Below are 18626 nucleotides of genomic sequence, written 5' to 3'. Positions count from 1 at the left end.
TCCAAAATATGCTAAAAAATGGATAAGCACCCATGAATGTAAATATATTAAGCCATAAATGCTCAACATTGAATGATAAAAAGGTGGATCATAAATGTGCTATCATAGGGGGGGGAAATAAATATATATATATATATATATATATATATATATAAAATGTAAATATTATATTCTGCGCAAACAAAAATGAAAAACATCTACTTGCTTTTAAAACTTAAAAGCAGTAAAACACCACCACCTAGTGTCCAGGTTGAAAATAACCACCCAGACCTAAGTAAAATCTCTAATAAAATATCTAAAAAAAATTATTGCCTGAAAGATCACATTCTTAAAAATATTCACCAATACTTCCTAAAAGACATACTCTGAGGATTCAACCTGTCTTAAAACTTCAAGAGAAGTGATGTTTATAGCCTGGCAGCTCAAAATTTAAAACTGGAGCAATAGATATAGTTTCATTCAGACCCGGTGGTCTGTTAGCCTCCAAAATGAGCTGCCAGTAAATCTCCCTATTTCCAGTTCTAGTTTCCCACAGTCCCCCTCTAGGATTCTTAACTATTTCTTCTAAATACAACAAAGGCAAAACTGGCCAGATTACACCATGCATAATGTTTGAATAAAGCATTCTCTCCTCTTTACTCTCAATATCATACATATGTCCGTAAAGCCTCCTCTTGAGTTTGCGTTCGATTTTTCCAACATAAAAGGCTTCACATTTCTTACAGAGGGGTAAATAAAGCATCCTCAGTTATTACAGTTGTAGTATGCATTGGCTTCAATGTATTTAGCCCTACTAGCAACATATACGGATTCCTTATTCAAAATATATGAGCACTGAGCATAGACCCCATATTTATATGTCTCTGTTTTTAACTGCCCTCGTCTGTTAACAGGCTTCTTACAATTCCTTAATATTACGTCCTTTTCTGAACACAAATTTTAAAGGGTCCTTAAAAATTAACTCAAGGTCAGAGAAACCAGCAAATCTATTCCAATTGCTTGTGATAACGTCTTTGATAAAAGGTGTGTCACAGCTGTAGTTCATAATAAAAGCATTCTTACAGTTCCTTTCTTTGTCTGTGTCTTAACTCGAGTGCTTAAGATTGAACGTGTCAACCTCTTTCCCTAAAATCGGAGTAAATATCCTTTTTCTCCCTTCCTTCACCTCCCTAATGACTTCTCTACTAAATTCGTGGGTAATTTTTGTGCAGAAACATTTTGTGAAGGTTAGCACATTCAAACAAAAAATTCTCCTCCCCAGAAGTCATCCTTGAGATTCAGATACATTGCCCCCTAACAGTACTCCATTTCTGTTTAAATGGATGTGCAGTATTAAAATATAAATTGGAATTGGAAAAAATTTCTTTCCGCTGTACCCTAAATTTAAATACATTTTGTTCCACGTCCTTATGTAACAAAAATCCAATTATACAACGACCTCCCATTAATATTCCCAAACGTTCACGCTGATTGGTCAGTGTGCACGTTGTAAATCAGAGTTGTAGTAATGGAAAAAGGTCCGGTCGCCTATACTTTTTCCATTAGTATAACCCTTTTTTTAATTTATTTTTTATTTATTTATTTATTTATTTTTTAAACAGCAACGGAGAACGCAAGGCCTCTGTTGCTTTTTAAAGTGTCTCGCTATGTTAAACGAGTTTAACATAGCGAGACAGCTTTAAAAAAAGCAACGGAGCATCTCCATTGCTTTTTTTAAAGCTGTCTCGCAATGTTAAACCCATTTAACATAGCGAGACACTTCAAAAAGCAATGGAGATCTTGATTTCTCCGTTGCTTTTTTCAAAACTGTCTCGCTATGTTAAATGGGTTTAACATAGCGAGACAGCTTAAAAAAAAAGCAATGGAGATTCTCCGTTGCTTTTTTAATGCTGTCTCACTATGTTAAAATCCTTTAACATAGCGGGACAGTTTGTAAAAAGCAACAGAGATCTTGCTTTCTCCATTGCTTTTGCCCACAGCTCTGATGTACTGTGTAAGTATACGCATGCGCAGTACATCAGAACTGCCGTAGAATACCAGACAGCAGCAGAAGGGCAGCAAGGAGGCATTATACAATGCCATTGTTTAAGAAAAGTAATTATTTTTTTTCTTAAATAATGTCATTGTATAATAGCAATAACTCACTTCTGGGTGTGGGTAATGCTGGATTTTCCCACGGTTGTCTTTGTTTGGCCACTCTGGCTTCGCCCTCGTGACCAAACCACACCAACCGTGGGTAAATCCAGCATTACCCACACCCAGGCATGGGTTATTGCTATAATAGTTCATATCTTTTTCATAAATACTGTGTGTGAACTTCAAAAATGTGGTCGTGTTGCTAATATATTCAAGAAATTCCATAAGTATACCCTCCTGTCCCACCCAGAAAATGTGTCATCCAGGTAACATTTATAAAGGTTCTAATGTGTAAAATATTTTGAATTAAAAATGTAATTATCTTTCCTAAGTGGACAATACAATATTAGCAAAAATGGGAGCACAACATGCCCCCATTGCTACCCCACTCTCCTGCTGAAAAAATTCATCTTGAAATGCAAAAAAAAAAAAATTTCTTTAAAACTAATTCTTTAAAACTAATTCCATAAGTGCAACAAAAATTTTTATTTCATTGTCTGTAAAACCACCCCTCTTCTTTAAAGCTTCCTCAAACCACTTTAGTCGTGTACTGTGTGGAATAACAGTACGTGTACTGTGTGGAATAACGGTAAAAAGATCAACAATGTCGGTAGTCTCAAATTTCAGATCTTCTCTGAGTAAATCAGCCTTAACAGATCTGGGAAAATCCCAAAAATCCTTAAGGATCCCCTTCTGCTCACACCAAACTATCAATTTGTAGTCAAGAAATTTGGCAAAGGGAAACATCTTTGAACCATTGGCCACTGCAATAGCCCTAAGAGGGGGATCCATGACATCTTTTGTGAATCTTAGGGATTCCTGTGATGCCCGTGCCCTGGCCCAGCAATCAAGGAGCCTCAATCCTCACCACTAACACCAGAGAGGGTGTCTCGTATATGAAGGAAAGAATAACAAATACACACAGTAAAGTGCAATTTCCATTAAGAGCACACAGAGACCACAGTCAGTCCAGGGCTGGTCGCTCCCTTGCTCTCCAGGTCCCCAGTGATACTCCCCACTGGCACAGCTATAGAGTCTAGATCTCAGCCTAGCTGGGCAAGCTAAAACCTCCAGCACCCTCTCTGTCCAACCAGTGCTTTGTGTGTCTGCCCAAGGAGCTGACGCACACACTTTGAGATAAGAGTTTATACAACCACACAGACACTCCTGGTAAAGGCTGGCACAGGTTCTCCAGCTGTGCCCCTATCACCGAGACTATATGGTAGTACCACCTGCCACCACCCAGCTAATATTTATCAGCTACTCAAAGGCCCTTGAAAGGGTGTCCAATTATTACTGTGCAATAGTATTATCCAATTGGTAGTGTAACTAAACAGTCAAGGCTTATTAGAGTGACTTGGTACAGTAATCACTGTAAATATGCAATGTACACTAGAGCTTAATTTATCTCTACAGAAAACAGCCACAGTTAAAAGGTTTTAAAATATTTAATAAATAATAAAAACACAAGACAATACTTCTTACTACACAGTGCTAGTCAAGAGTTCAGAGATTACAGAGAAATACTTAAAATAATTCAGTAGTACAGTTCTGACATCACAGAAAAAACACTTAGTCTAATCTTTCTATTTCTAAAAGAAAACACAAGTCTAAGATAACTTGCATAAGAAAACAGGCAGAGTGCTGATGAGTTTGATGGTCAATACAAAAATGCTCAATCCTCTCTGGTTCTCTCTGTTTAAATTGAAATTGCAGTTCTGATTCACATTACGTAATTCTGCACACTTTCCTGGGGTTCCCAGGCTACACATTACATCATTCTTCACACTTCCCTGGATTCCCAGGCTACAGAAATTGCATTTACATTCTTAACATCTCCTTTTGTTATCTTGCAGCTGGTCAGGAAGCAAAGCAATAAAAATACATTTGCATGTTTAAATCTATCAATTTAACTCTTGGTTAAAACAATAGCAAGAATTTCTTCGTCTAGATCCTTCGGCACCACTGTCTACATCAAAGGGTCACCACCTGCTTTATTTTGGTCAGTAGAGTGCACTGCTGTCACATTTTTTCCAGTTCCACATGTAACACTATTTTTTTACATTTAAGACAACAAGCCTGTACTTTACATTCATATTTACAAATGACAGAATTCTATCTAGCTAGGCTTGCAGCCTTCACAATCCCAAAGATAGATGGAATGAGGGGTTTGTCAATCCATACATAATTGTTACAGTCTATCATCCCTCTTTGTAAGAGGTCTTTCAACTTGGTCTGTTTTGTAATAGGACATATTAATTTAATTTTAGAAACCCTAGAAATCCATCATTCAGAATGTTGAACATCTTACCTACATAGTATTTGTAGTATTCATCTGATGAAGTCCATCAACTAGGGATGAACAATTTGGTGATAGAGTTAAGCGTTTTGAGTGTCCTGAGTGTTTTACTGTGTTTCAATAAACAACTTCTCAGAATGTTTCACTTTATTTCCCTAGTGAATTGGCAGTGCCTTGTGGTGTGTTGTATCCTATCAAACTTCCCCAAGTCAGTGTGAAAACCATCTCGGGTATCCCCTGAAAAGATATTATGCCTAGAAGATCTAATCATATAAAATGTTTATATAATCTTTTGATGGCCTTCCATATCACTTTTGCAGCATTCTTTACTAAAGGGATGCCCTGCCAAGGGTAACCCAACATCTGGCCAGTATACCAAAGCCTTAGATTTTTCAAGGATGTCGTACATCACACATATTCTACCAAGTCACGGCATAGGGCTTAAAGGTGACATATGGATGTACATACCTCAGAACTTCTTTCCTGACAGTCCGAATGCACCTTTGTTTGTGATGGTTACCAAGCAATTTTTAGATAAGTGCTATGCTGGGGTTTTTCTCTTATCTTTTTCTTTGGTTGATGTCATCAAGAAAGGGAAAATGTCAGTGTGAGAGACAAGATTCCCCATAAGGACCATCATGAATAGTATCTTTTTTGCTTAGGGTGCTTCCCACAAGCATACCTTGTGTTCAATTTCTCAAGCATTTGTCGCCAAGACCCTTCATAGTCGTCTCTCGTCCTTGTCTGTCTAGAGAAACTATGTCTTAAGTTGCTGGTGCATGGTGCGATGGCAGAATCGGCCTGTCACGCAGGTCAGCCATGTACCAAAAACAAGACCCAAAGTGTCTGGTTTAGCTGCTGTATTGCCTCCCCTGGACATCTCTCTCTCGGCTTGTGAAAGCCCAGAGGATCATCCTGTTGTTCCTTCGGATTTCTCTGCCCTGACTGCTTCGGAGGCCAGCAGGGATCTGGCTTCTTGCAAGTCCTTGGAAGCTCTGCAGATGCCAGTTATGGATGTTGAGTTGGGAGGGATCCTAGGCTGATCATATCTGATGGACCTAGGGGTATTCTGCAGATTCATGTTCGGGAGGAGATTTCCACTACATTGGTCGAATATCGACAAGGGTCCTACCCTCCTAAGGTCTTTAGGGCTGAGATTACTTTGAAGAAGAAGCAGAAAACAAAACATATTTCCCCTGCTCCCGGAGATCCCCAATGTGAATGGCATGATTTTACACAGGGGTTGTTTTATGCACTCTTGGCCTTCAAGCCTCCCTGGGGAGATTCTGCTCCTGCTCCCCCCTCCCCAGTCATCTACTGTTCTTAAGAGGCCTAGGGAGCAGGACTTTCTGATGAGGAATTGGACTCGGGGGAAGACTCCTTGGTTTACTTCTCTCAAATTCCTTCTTCATTAGTCCAGATTCTCCCTTTGAAGAACTTTCTTTTGGGGATATTTATCTCTCGCGTGATCGAGTTGAAATGAGACTGTATAGGTTTCTGATGTCCAGAAGAGGTATTATGAACTCCTCCAGATGGAGTCCCCTAAGCACTCTGCTGTCCCTGTAGTCCTAGCTGCCCTGCTAGATACTTTTTTCAGCAACCTCAGGCTCTTAATTCCCAGCATCCAGCTCCAAAAAAACATGACCGGTTTTATAACGTGCCTGCTGACTGTTTCTTTACAAATGTCCTTCTGCTAATCCCTCTGTTGTCCGTCTCTTCTGACAAACTTTTCAAACTATTGCCATCTACTAAATTAGCTTCCTTCTGACAAGGACAGTAGGGCCATGGAGTGACTGCTGCTGCCCTGGCTTTTTGGGCAATTATCAGAACCATAAGGCCAGGTATATTTTAGCTCTTCTTTCTCGGGCTTCTAAGATTATTTCTAAACTTTCTGATTGTTTCAGCCTTCTCTTTGTTGGGCTGCTCTTCTCAAGTGGCTCTCCATGCTATTAAATGTAGTTATGATACAGCTGATGCTTCTAGAGCCTTTGGTTCTGTATTAAGGCATTATTCATGGCTTTGCCTCCAACCTTTACCTAATGATATTAAGGCTAAATTGATGGATGGTCTTCTTGACATTAAAACATGGCTTTGGTTCTCCAGCTGCTGAGCTGTTTAAGTCTCTGCAGGAGAAGGGCAAGGCCTCGCAGTAATTGAAACTTGTTTTGTTTCCCCTGTTCTCAAATTTCAGAGGAATTATTCTTCTAAGCCTGTCTTTATACACAGACAGTATCACCCTCCTCCCAAAGGTAAAAAGGGTTCTGGATGAGCTCCTCATTCTAAGTCTACTCAGACTGCTACTACTGAGAAGCCTCCTTTCCCAGACAAACCAGGCTCTGTCTATCTTCTTCCTCTCCATCCTAGGCCAGGTTATTTGTCTCTTCAACTTTCCTTGTCTCTAATTGGTTAAAGATCACTCAGGATTCTTGGGTTCTGTCCGTCATCCATCAGGAATACTTCATGGGGGGGGAGATTCCTTCCTCCTTTTCTAGGTATTCCTTAACCACCTCAGGAACAGCTTCCCTTTTTTGTGCTTCAGGGCCTGTTGTCTCAAGACACCATCCAGACAGGTTCTGCTCCTCAGTGGGGTAAGGGGTTTTATTCCAGAATGTTTTCTTTTACTTCCCAGAAAAGAAGGCACCTGGAGGCCCATTCTGGACCTTTCACAGCTCAACACTTTTCTGAAGATCCCTTCTTTTCAAATACTGTCCTTTCAGACCCTGTTTCCTCTTCTTCCCCAGGCATTCCTGATCTCTCTGGACCTCGAGAATGCCTATCTTCCCAGCCTTATTTTTATTCCTGTTTTAGAAAATGTTTGCATTTCTCTGTTTCTTCCTTGGATTTTCAGTTTTTTGGTTTGCCCTTTGGCCTTTCTACTGTTCCAAGGATCTTCACCAAATGCCTCACTCCTGCGATTGCCTTTTGCAGGATGAGGGGGATACAAAACTTTCTTTACCAGGACAACTTTCTCATTTAGGCTTCCTACACAGAGGCCTTGATTTCCGCACCTCTACTATGCCTTTGCCTTTTGCAAAGCCTAAGGTTTACAATAAATTTCAGAAATCCTTCCTGACTCATTCTGAGGATCACGTTTTACTCTGGTGCAAGCTCCAGACCATTCCTATGCTGACTTCTTTGCCACCGCCCAAGGTTCTGGCTTTCATTGCCTTTTTTCAATCCCCTCTTCCTCCGGTCTCAGTTATGGTCAGGGAGTTTTCTAAGGGGTCCAGGTTGTGTAGCTTCCACCATCTCTATGCTTCCTCTAGCCAAGCTCCATATAATGATGCTTTAGTGGTTACTAAAGTCAGTATAACTTCAACATGGTCATCCTTTAGACTTTCTAGTTCCTCTTCTTCCATGCCATAAACTGGAGCTTCAGTGGTGGATTCATCAACTGTTTCTTAAGCCAGAGCTTCCTTTTCAGCCCCCATCCCCTCTCAGGAACTTTTTTCGGATGCCCCAGACATGGGGTGGGGTGCTTTTTTTGGCCCTTTAAAAGTTCAGGGTTTTTGGCCCATTCATCAGAGGGCTGATCATATCTCATCAAGATGATGAGAGCTCTCCTTGCTCTGTGCGTCTTCCGTCCTCTTTTTGTTCCAGGGCCTGTCAAAATCTTTACAGACAATACCACAGTGATGTTGTACTTCAACAAGCAAGGAGGAACACTATATTATGTCCTGTGCAGACTAGCTCTTCAGGTTTGGGATCTGGCTGTCCAGTATTCAGTGACTTTTCAGGCTGTTTATATTCCTTCAGAACAAAACATTGTGGCAGACTGAGCAGGTCCATACCACAGACTCATGAGTGGATGCTTCACAGAGATGTAGTTCTGGAAATTATCCACAAGTGGAGTATGCCTTAGGTATCTCTTTTTGCCTCCCCTCTGAACAGACAACCTCCTCTCTCTTGCACCAGAGTCCCAAGTCCTCAGGCATGGAAGGTGGATGCCCTCTCTTTTTCTTGGAAGGGGATGTTTGTGTGTGCCATCTGTCCCCTTCCTCTAATAGCGAGGGTGCTTCTAAAGATAAAACAGGACTCCGCAAAATCTTGTTGGTGACTCCCTTTTGACCCAGACACCATTGGTTCCCTCTCCTTCTGCATCTCGCCAAGGGCAATCACACAAGTTGCAGGGTGGACCTACTCATACAAGACACTGTGGGTGATAGGGTTTTGATCCCTTTTAGGCACCTTTTTTTCTGAGGACCTGCTTTGGTTTCTGTAGGAGGCCAGGAAACCTACTACTTGGCAATATTATGTGTCCAAATGGAAGAGATTTTATTTCTGGTGCCTTGCTCATAACCAAGGTCCTCTTTCTGTGGAGGTTCCTCTGGGTCCCTCTTATTTGTGTGAATTGCTTCATGCTGGGTTAACAAATTCGTCTGCTAAAGCTCACCTGTCAGCTGTTTCTGCTTGTCTGCCCTTGACTCCTCCTTTGGCTTTTAAGTTTGAGATCAAACAATTTCTTAAAGGCATCCTTCATATCAGGCCTCCCAGAAAGCCTGTTTCTCCTTCCTGGGACCTTAATTTTGTTCTTGCAAAATTGACTCGGGCTCCTTTTGAGCCTGCAGCTTCAGATTCCTTGCAGCATTGTACACTTTGGCCCTTAATTCAGCTAGGAGGGTGTCTGAGCTTCAGGCCCTTATGGTTGTCCCTTTTTTAGTTTTTCATAGAGTCCATTCATACTAATCCTTTTATGCCCAAAGTGAGTTAATGAATTATGTCTTAATCAGTCTATTAATTTGCCCACTTTTTCCCTTGTCTGCAGTCTGCCAGTAAGAGGGATCTTCACATCTTGGATTTGCATAGACAGCTCAGATATTATTTGGATAAGACTAAGGCCATTTACAAGTCTGAGCAACTCTTTGTTTCGCTTCATCCTAGGTCTCTAGGTTGGGGCTGTTTCTAAGCAAACTCATTTATTCATGGGTCTGTAAGGCCATTTCTTTGCTACTCCTTTCATGAGAAAAGCCTTTCTGCTTCTGTAAAAGCTCCTTCTACCAGGGCTGTGGCTTCCTATGGTGCTTTTTCTGAAGGACTGGATAGCAGTTCCATCCTTGAGGCTGCTACTTGGACTTTACTAAACATTACAAGCTGGATGTGGTTTCCAGGGCTAGAGCTGGATTTACCAGGGTTATCCTGCATGGGTTTCTTGAGAGCCCTGCTTGGCCTCCCTCCTCCCAAATTTCCTCTTGAATTTTTGCACACTCCCATTAGTAAAGAATACTGCACCAGGGATATGGAAAGACATTGTACAGTTGTCTAAAATCTTACCATAATAGTAGATGTCTTTCCTTTTGCAGTATTTGTTTGCTCCCTCCCTCCTCCCCCTTTTCTCTCTACTTTTTTGCTTTTTTCCTTCTGGATGCACATGTTCATAGGAAGTCACTAGGCTAATGGGCCTAGGGCCCTTATAAGCCTAGCCAAGTTCTACCCTTGTTTTCACGATTAACACACGATGCCCGTGTGCTAGAGGGATACAGATGAAACCTCTAGGGTGAATTTACGGTTACCCATGCAGTCGTCCAGATTGTGTGAGATGTTCTGTTTGACATGAAGTGAGAGTCTGTTCCAAAGGTGTGGTAGTGTCTAGGAGACAAATCTGTCCCTCCAGCAGGTTGTATTCAATGTCCCATACCAAATTAAGGTCTTTAGAGTGAGTAACCCATGTACCATTTGACTTGCGGATATGCAGAATTTCCAATAAAGCAGGGTCAGAGATCGCCTTATACGCAAGCCAGAAATCTCCTCTGAGTAGTCTGCATGAAACGGAATAAAGTGACAGTGATTTCAAACAATCCACATAGGACAGATGCTGAAGACCTTGAATTTTCCTTGTGAGGAAACTTTGTGCCTGGAATGGTACATACCAAAAGGGGCATTATACTCAATTATTGGCCTGATGAGGGAAGAGTACAGGGAGGTTATAACTTCTTTTTTTCTGGAGACAATGCCCTTACTTATAAGATGAGTGATATAGAATTCCCTTCTTACCATTGTGGAGACATGGACATGGTGATCAATGGTAAGATTGCTGTCAACCTTTGTGCCCAGGTCTCACCACTGAGTGCATACTTAGGGTGTTGCTATTGATGTGGTAGTTAGCAGGAACATCGCTCTTACTGAAAGGGATGATTATATATTTTTTGCATTGAGTTTAAGGCCATAACTTTGTCACCAATCATCTGTTTGTATAAGACCCTGTTGTAATATGTTGACATCATATGGAGATTCTGTGACCGCTCCCAATTTGCAGTCATCAGCAAACTTGGTCAACCACAGACCTTTATTTTTTGCATGTTCTTCCTTTTCTCCTTGCACTGTTGTTCCTCCTGGGACTTTTCATTTCTGAGGTATATACATCTGTACGTCACCTGTATGCCCTACGCTGTGAGCATGGAGCATAAGTGTGACGTACAACATCCTTGAAAAAACCTGAGGCTTTGGTATACTTGGCCAGGTGTTGGGATTCCCTTGGCAGGGGATCCCTTTAGTAGAGAATACAGCAACAGTGAAGGGAAGGATATCTACTTTTATAATAAGATTTTATACAACTGTACTTTCTATGTATGTCTTTGGGTCTGTTGAGATAATCAGTTTGTTTGCATCTATTGAGGACCCCCCATCTCCTGTTGGGCTTAAGTGTCTTCCTTCCCACCCCTTCCAGGTTGGTATCCTGTAGGAAGGGCATGGAATGGACACCTCTGTACTAAAGTTGATCCATGGAAAACAAGTTAGTTCCTTGGTGTTGCAGATTCATTCTTGGCACTCAGGAGCATTTCTACATTGCCTATGTTAGGAATTAGACTACAAGACTTTCATGTGCACTGCTATGGTGGAGATGTGCAGGGTCAAGCCTACTGCATATGTCTTCCCATGCATGTGGTGTATACATTGCTTGGCAAGATCAGACATATAACCTGTCTGTCTGCCTCATAATGTAATTTCCCAGGCCTCTGTCGGGAGTCACTGCAGCAGTGAGCAAGACTGCATCTTTTCCCTCAGTATGAGTTTGCTGGTATCAGCCTGTAACTTCCACTTCTCTGGCCACCTCTGCCAGTGCCAAAGGTCACTAATCCATTCTTGGTAATCTGGATCTATGTCAGTTTGGCTTTGTCAAAGAAATGTCATGCCTACTGAACCTGGTGAACTGCTTTGAGAAGGTCACCAAGGCAATGGATGGGGTCAAACCTTGACCTGGCTAAGGCATTTGATACAGTACTCCACTTTGGCATTGTTAAAGTTACAGAATTAGGCATAAACCCCTATATAACTTGCTGGATAGCCAGCTTACTCTAATATAGGATCCAGGAAGTTTAGTATTGGTGAGATGACCTCTACAAAGAGGCCGATCACCAGAGGAGTCCCTCACATCTCCATTCTGGGCCCATTCTTCTTTGGCATCTGCTTCTCAGAAGTCAAGACCAGTGGCAAAGGCCTCAGGCTGACCATGCTTGATTGCAAATTGGGAGCAGTCATAGAATTCCACCAAGACACTAACATCTTGCAAGAGGATTCAACACCAACAAAACAAATGAGTGTTGCCAAAGTCGGAGCTTAAAACTCAGTTGCATGAAATGCATTATAATACCCTTTTGGGAAGTCTTCCACCCTGGGCAACTTTCATGAATAAAACCTCCCTAACAGTTGACCCACTAGTCAGGGATCTGTCAACACAAGTAGACAATACCCTGGCCTTTGACCAATATGTGTCCAAGGTAGAAGAAGTCCTGTGTTGTTCAGCTTACAAGTAAGAGCAGTGCATCTAGGTCCAGGGAAGTCATTGTCTCACTGTATTTGGCCCCCATCACTGAGTATAGTGCTCCCTTTGGTATGTATGTGACCAGACACCTGCAGCAATTGGAGTGTCTACAAAGGTTCCTTACAAAAAGAATACCCCAGTGTCCTATGCAGAATGCCTCAAGACCTTTTCTCTATACTATCTCCTACAGACTACTGAGAGGTGATCTATACCTGGCATACAAGGCATTCCTGGAACATGTTGTGATGAACCTTTTGCACGTCTGCAAAACAAACCGCATCAGAACTGTTAGATCTAAAGACCTAAATTTTGCTTGTGACATAAATAGGACGTGGAGAGTGAGATATGTATCTTGGAGAATTTCCATTGTCTGCAATAGGCTCCTCATTCATAAGAAACAAAGTCTCTCCCTAGCCCTGTTTAAACGTAACTTGGACCATTGGATGGGAAATCAAAAATCCCCCCCTAGTCTGGCGCCTGTGTGTCTGATGGACAGCAGCAATCAGTAAAATGGGACATAACCAACAATCACCCTGTATATAAATGTCTAAAACACACAATTCATGGGTTACATTTGGGTTGCAGTGCTAGGCTCTAGTGATTGTTGGCCTAATATATATATATATGAACCTGTGTGCCGAGATGTCAGCAGCTCATCTGGGCATTTTGTTTATCCAGTATGTTTTTTTGTAAATCCCATGGCCTGTGGTTTCTTAGAACTGAGATCTGGATGAAGAGCTGGACTGAAAGGAACAATTGAACCTTCTCATTTCTCTAGTGTTTCTGGTCTTTGCTGAATAAGTTTATACACTTTTCTGCTGAGCATTGTACAACACGTAATAAGGAGGAGAGGGATGAGTGAAGTCTCTCTGCAGGCCTGGTAGAAGAAATGAGAAATCATAGATGGCCTCAGTTTAGTGACTGCACACTCCCATTTACTTAAAAAACCTCAATGCTATTGCAGATTGCTAGCCTTCTATGACAGAACTAGAACTGTAATTTTGGCATTTCTGATCTTGCTCCTATGGCAGGTATATGGGCCCAGGGCAAAGTACACTGCCTGCTGTGTCAAAACATACAAATTGGTGCAGTAGGTTGTAAGAGTGGTACTCTGTGAAATCATAGGCCTCTAATAATTTCTTCCTAGAGTCTGATGGTTCTGGACTCCTTTGTGGGAAGAACCAATTTTATTTATTTATTGCCAGAGTATGGAGTCTTGCTGCATGAACTTTCAGTACTATAGAGTGACAGATGTAGGATTTCGACTTCCTGCAGTACTCTGATCTTGGCTATTCACATTCCATAGTCTTTCAAGTGCTTTGCCTCCTGTTTTTATATTTTAATATTTTAGGCAGTCTGCTGATGGTAACTACTACTGGAGTCAAATGTTTGTTATTTAGACAATAAAAATGATAAGGTACTCTTTATTGTCTCAAGTCATAATGGCAAGATTTTTCACTCTCAGATAACCAGAAACCCTTATCACTTTTGTGTGATACAACATGGGATCCAACAAAATGGTCGACAAGTGTATTAGAAACAGTTGTTCTGTCGAGTCCATTTTGTCGATATATCAGTTTGTTGTAGGTGATAGTGCAAGACTGCTGCAATAGCATGTAAGGGAATTGTGTGATCTTGGGAGCCGGTATGTATATATAACAGGAAGTGAGTGCCCCCCTCCAAATTAATGTGGTATTTTATGCTTGTGGAGCATGAGTACTGATGTGAACGATTACCACTTTTTCTCAATTAATGGTACTTTGATGTATTGTGGCATGATTATAATGTGTAGTATAATACAGTTATATACTCAAAAATTGTATGTTTCTATATACACATGCATTACGAAGAGAAAAAGAAATAGTAAATATACACACACCTTGAAGCAAATGACAACTGGTTCTTATTCTCTAAAGCCTAGCTATCCAAGTTTTTCATTGTCCAGAAATGCAGCTTGAGGACAAGGGTACAGGAGATATGTATCCTCGCAATGCCTGCATGGATGCACACACTGCACATCCACTGTGCAGGCTACCACGCATTGAGGGCTTTGTGAGTCAGACATCTGGCCCTGGGTTACGAATTTACATCCCACCTCCTGTCCTTGGGACTTGTACAGTTTGCAGCTACTTCCACCCGACCCTTCCTCAAAGATGAGCATTCCCCCATGCTTCCCTGCCAGTGCTGTCAAGCACTTAAGCTATTAATCGAATTCAGGTCTTGGTAAACAGTTAGCATTGTTTAAGCTATTTAGGATTTGTATGTACAAAAGATGTCTTAAGTAGGTGTTGGGAAGGATTGCACCTGAAAGAATGAGCATCTAAATGACAATTTGTATTTATGATGTGTTTAAATTTATTTTGTAAATAATTATATGTCATTGGTGAATATCAATATGATTTATACAAGATGCTTGTGTGACAAGTGTATTAGAACTGTATGTAATATGTATATCAAATTGCTTGTACAGATGTGTGTGTTGAAAGGGTATTTGTAGAGTTCTGTGTTTGAAATGTAACTACAGTGTGCCTTACTGGAAGAGAACAGAAATGTACCTGCAGTATTGTAACTGTTTAAATGTATAGGCTTAACAGAAGAAATTGGAGGGTTACCCTCAGTCCAGCAAACATATCTGAAATTAAATTTACTTATAGGCTATCTGAAAGGTTTCTATGCAGCTAGAGACCCAGTTTGTACTAGGAAGCTTTCTGTATTGTCTTGTGGGTGAACTAATTGCTACTTTGGCAGCATGAAGAAATGCAGTTGTTTTATGACTTCCAGTATCTGCCAAAGATCTGAGCAAAAGCCCTTGTATGAGTATTTTTACAGGTAGATGCTAAATACTGCCAGCTTTAGCAATGTTTTTTTTTTTTGCCTGGGACCTAGAAGTTAGATGACCAGAAATTGTCATTCTACAAGCTAGCCCAGCAGTAATATTTTGGATATTATTTTGAGAAGTCTCTTAGTGAGACAGAGCATTCTGTCTCGGACCTGACAACAAAACACATTCACATCATCTGCCTTGTTCTGTTAGCAAGTTCATAGATTATGCTAATTCTCTTAGATACAGTAAGGAAAATAGTGAAACTTAGATTAGATATCTTTCTTTATTTGTGTGAGCCTGTACTGCAATGTTATTTTAAATATTTCCTGTGTTTTTGAACTCTGATGTCACTGTGAATATATATTTAGTGTTGTCATGTTCTTGTATTAAATATATTTAAATCTTTCATTGCGACTAATCTGTGTAGAGATATTTAAGTTTTGAGAGTACTTTATTTATTTGGTGACCCTCTGTGAGTCACTCCCTAACAACCTTGCTCTAGGTCATACTACTATTAATACTGTACAGTAAAATTGGTCACCCTTTAAGGGCCTTAAAGTAGCTGTCAAGGAGTGACTGGTAGCAGTGGTAATTATCTTATAGTCTGGGCAGAAGGGGGCATAGCTAGTAAACCTGTGCTAGCCTTTCTCAGGTGTGTGTGTGTTATCTACTTGGGCAGGGACACAAAGCACTATTTGGACAGAGTGGGTGCAGGAGGTCTTGGCTTGGTCACACAGCTGAGATCTCAACTCTGTAGCTGTGCCAGTGGGGGAGTCTTATTGGGGATCTGGAGAAAGTGGGAGAAACCAGCCCTGGACTACTGTGGTCTCTGTATGCTCTTTAAGGAAAATTGCACTTGATGCAGAGAGCTACATGTGGAAATACTGTGTGTTTACCTGTTATCTTCCCAGTGAATGTCCTTCGCTGTTGCCAGGGGTGAGGATTGAGCTCCTTGATTACTGGTTGGTAATCACACTAGGCACTTGGGGAACTCTGGGAAGAGTTACTGAACCAGGAGAACTGCAAACTGGAAACGCTAATGAAACACTTCAGACCTCATTTGGATATACTATTCAGGATGAAAAAGTTAAAACTGGTCCATCATTTATAGGTATGAAAAATATTCTAGAATAATAATCTGCTTTGAAAATAAGAGATCACTTTTTTGTTGCTCCTAATCTTATTTTTTCAGAAAATCCCTCCTCTTGAAAGGAGAGACATGGACATCTTCAGAACTAGTGATGGGTTTAATCTGGAACAGATTTTACAGGAGGAAGTGTGTGCATGGGGGAAGAAGAGGATGAGGGAAGCACTGAAGTAATCATTTATTGGAATTTTTTGTGCAATTGTTGAGGGTACATTCCTATCCTCCTTTTGTCTGGTGGACCCCCCCCCCCCTTACGATCTAGCTCTGAAGGAATAACACTGACCAGAAGGCTTTCTATTTTAAAAATGTAGCTGAATCAGAAGAATCTGTTTTGTGCATGAAAGAAAATTGACAGGTGTGTCTCTAGTTTGGTTAATATTTATTTTCTAAAGCCTACATTTAGAAGGCCTGTTTTGAGGGTGAAGCTTGCCCTTTAGAAGATGGATTTAGCCAACCATAATAACATCATTAAAAAGTAATAGCATGCTACATGAGGGAGAAGTCTTTGTGTTTGACATTCAGAATTGTCTTTTCATTTTCTAAGTAGTTTGTCTTGGAAATAACCTACTAAATACTGTCATTCTGGTAAGTAAACAGCAGGAAATTCAAAGTTGCAACTACTACTAATTGTTGCAATTATTATCACATCAAATCCTCTTAAACAAACATGCCAATTACAATTTTTGCCATGGGACCCTATATTGGTTCCATAGCTACCTGTCAAACAGACAGCAAGCTACCCTATGGGACAATAAACTCTCCTCCCACCTTCCCATCTCTGTTGGAGTCCCCAAGGATAAATCGTAGGACCACTACTCTTTACAATATTTACCAATGACCTTACACCACTGCTAGTCCAGCTAACATCATTCAGTGCACAGATGACTCCTCACTCATCTGCTCAGCACCCACAGTCATGACACTTCAGAAGAAGGCCCAGACTGCCCTTAGCAATATTGAAAAATACCTAACAGCCCATCAACTGATACTAAATCCTAATAAAACTAAGCTTATGGTCTTTTCAAATCCTTCCTCAATCCCTCTCTATTTTCTCTTCCAATGGCATTAAAATAGAGCCAGTTAAACACACTAAACTCCTTGGGGTTACCATAGACAATGCACTAAAATTCGATAAACATATAGCTCAAACTATTAAAGTCCAGATTAAACTCGGCTCACTCTACAGAGCTAAACCCTATCTCTCAGACCACGCTAGACTGGGCACTGCAAGATCCCAGTTATTATCCTCACTTCTCTACTGTTCTCAGATATTCACAAACCTCCATAAAACTGAACTAAATAAACTCGAATCCTGCTATAACAAGATAGCCCAATTTGCAACTAACCTACTGCAAAAAACACATCATTGTACTGCCCTCAAACAACTAGAATGGTTAGAACTCCCATATGTACTCACACTAAACCAATTATTGATTGCCCACACAGTGATGTATAAACCTGAGCACTGCCCAGCACTAACTAACCTAGTCCAGCCCTACAGAAACCTTAACTCTCTTAGATCAGCAGACAAATTCCTACTTAAAATGAATAAATCAATAAACTCTTATGGGGACTCATTATACTGCCACAAGATTGCTAAAGTCTGGAACTGTCACTCCAAATCCTATCTATTGACCATACAAGATATTTTGAGCAGGAACTAAAACAATATTTCGTATCACATTGGCTATGCCCATGCTGTGCTCCAGACTAACCTTCCCCCCACCCCAACCCCCATTTTGGTACCACTTTGGCCATAGCTTTTTCTAAATCCTGTGATGTAGGTCCCTCTTTACAAAAAAAAAAATTGCACTAAGTTAAATGTTTATGTCATATCTACACTTGCACTGACTTGTAATTGTATTGTATGCTATTCACTCTTGTCTATGGTTTTTGACTGTTTTATTATAGAATACCTGTATCACTTTGTATACCTGACTCAGTTTATGATATTGTATAACTATGTTCATTGGAGCTTTTCTCTCTGGGTCTTCACTTAAAAAGGGCTTCTTGTCCAGTGGACATTACCCAGTAAATAAATAATAAATACTAAGCCAAAATAATTTACTTTGTGTCTTCTTTGTTAAAGCATCAAGTACTTTAAGCCTCCCTGTCCTGAGACATGAGTATAAAAAAAAAAGACATTGTGCTATAGCTTCTTGTTCCAGTATTGTGTGGGGGTTAAAACAGAGTAAAATCATCCTACATGATGTACAGTTTAAGCATTTTGGAGTAACATCACACTGATTCTCTATGAAGGTATTGAGGCAGAGGTCAAGGCATATAAAATATATGTATTCTCCATATTGCTTGGCCTTCAGGAAGGTCTGCTGCAGGGAGAAACTCTGGGCTTTTCCTCTTGATTTCCCTAGCTCAGCACACTTCACATTTTTTCTGCTTTCATTGCTGATGGGCTTGGGTATGTTTGGCCACCTTGCATCACTGCTTACTACTTCGGACA

The 18626-nt window shown here is 40.7% G+C and overlaps 1 protein-coding gene across 2 annotated transcripts in view; it reads left to right on the top strand.

The window, feature by feature from the left end:
• CCHR9.PART0H11orf98 (chromosome chr9.part0 C11orf98 homolog) overlaps nt 1-18626 on the top strand; it is a 395998-nt gene that overhangs the window by 60368 nt on the left and 317004 nt on the right. The gene's annotated exons all lie outside the window — the stretch shown is intronic.

Source organism: Protopterus annectens, chromosome 9.part0 (assembly GCF_019279795.1).
Source record: "Protopterus annectens isolate FY-2018-M chromosome 9.part0, PAN1.0, whole genome shotgun sequence".
Lineage (NCBI taxonomy): Eukaryota > Metazoa > Chordata > Ceratodontiformes > Protopteridae > Protopterus > Protopterus annectens.
Note: the sequence above shows the minus strand (reverse complement) of the source record. Positions and strands in the feature narration are given on the sequence as shown.